The sequence below is a fragment of the Palaemon carinicauda genome, chromosome 16 (genome assembly GCF_036898095.1).
Source record: "Palaemon carinicauda isolate YSFRI2023 chromosome 16, ASM3689809v2, whole genome shotgun sequence".
In the NCBI taxonomy this organism is placed as follows: Eukaryota; Metazoa; Arthropoda; class Malacostraca; order Decapoda; family Palaemonidae; genus Palaemon; species Palaemon carinicauda.
The window spans coordinates 115,718,140-115,719,548 of NC_090740.1; the positions used below are offsets into that span (position 1 = coordinate 115,718,140).

The 1,409-nt window shown below is 33.5% G+C and overlaps 1 long non-coding RNA gene across 1 annotated transcript in view; it reads left to right on the plus strand.

Moving 5' to 3' along the window:
- LOC137655104 (uncharacterized) overlaps positions 1-1,178 on the plus strand; it is a 3,799-nt gene extending 2,621 nt beyond the window's left edge. The window contains exon 3 of the long non-coding RNA XR_011046814.1: positions 899-1,178. This is a non-coding gene — a long non-coding RNA (uncharacterized lncRNA). The remainder of the gene's footprint in view (positions 1-898) is intronic.
- The last annotated feature ends 231 nt before the right edge of the window (positions 1,179-1,409 follow it).

Genomic DNA, 1,409 nt, shown 5'->3' on the forward strand with positions numbered 1-1,409 from the left:
CTTCCTGCTATTACCATCCTGTTCGTAATACTATATATGCAATTAATTCGAATATTCATGCCTTTTCCATCAAAGGCTCAATACAGTGTTCTAGTAATTACTCTCTTGACTGTAGAAATGATCCTACTCTTCTAAAAGTTTAAACCAACACTGCAGAAAATGATGACACTAGTACTAGTTTATTTGAGATATATCTTTTACTTACCAATTTTATATTTTTTTTTATTTCCATTCCAAACTTGGTTGTTTTTCCCCCTGATGGAGCTCTGGGCTTATAGCATCCTGCTTTTAAAATTGATTGTATCCCAGCTATTAAGGGTGATATTTAACACTGATGGTGCCCTGGGCTTATAGCCGCGTGGTTTTACAATTCGGAATGTAGCCTTGCTAGTAAGATTAAGAATAATTTCCCCTGATGGAGCCCTGGGCTTATAGCATCCTACTTTTACACTTTTGTATTGTAGCCTTGCTATTATTGATTTTCCCCTGATGGTGCCCTGGGTTTATAGCATCCTGCTTTAACAATTAGGATTGTTGTCTTGTTAGTAATGATTATAGTAAGATAGGTTTGTGTCACAAATCTTAATACTTGTGGCTATAATGTCTTTAATCTCGGTGCTCTGATTAACTATATTTGCATCTTGCCTTGGTTTGACAATCTTTCTAATCTAGACCTTGGCTGCTCAGGGAATGGGTTAATTTGAGTCTTAAATTAGCCAATCTTATTTAGTATTGAATTCGGAGGCAGTCGCATACTTTGAAAACGGCTTCGCTCTATCAATTGAGTGTTCTAAGCTCAACTAAAATCTCATTCTGGCAAATGCAATAGAAAATTAAGCAGTTGTCACTAGCTTCAATACTTGTTGTAAATCAATGGTATCCTCTTTCTCATGCACAGGCTTTTTATACAGTCAAAATCCATCGCAACCTCGATGCAGGAGCTAAAGGAGTGACTTTTCAGATGTAATTTTCCCCATGGCTGAAAATTAAACCTAGAACAAGCAGTCTTGTCTTCGGCAACTGAACACTTGCAAACAGGCCGCAGTGAAAGGCTGTAGATAATTACAATCTTCTAAGGGTTATTTGAAATTAAACTTAACATATTAGTTAATAGTTTGTACATTAGTTTTAATTTCTAATAAAATTTTCTAACATTATAGAAGTGATATAATCATGAATTTAGTTTTTTGAGTTATTCCTTTAAACTTTTAATACATTCGTTTAAAATATATTATCGAATATAAACATAAGTGTTAAATATATCATGGTATATAAAAAATTCTGCCAAGAGTAAAAACCCTGTACTATGAAAAAAAGAAAATTTACTTTGATGGCTCCAGGTATTTAGGTTTTGTTTCATCTTTTAAATTAAAAAATCCTGTAGGAATGGAGTTTGAAGACACATTTTT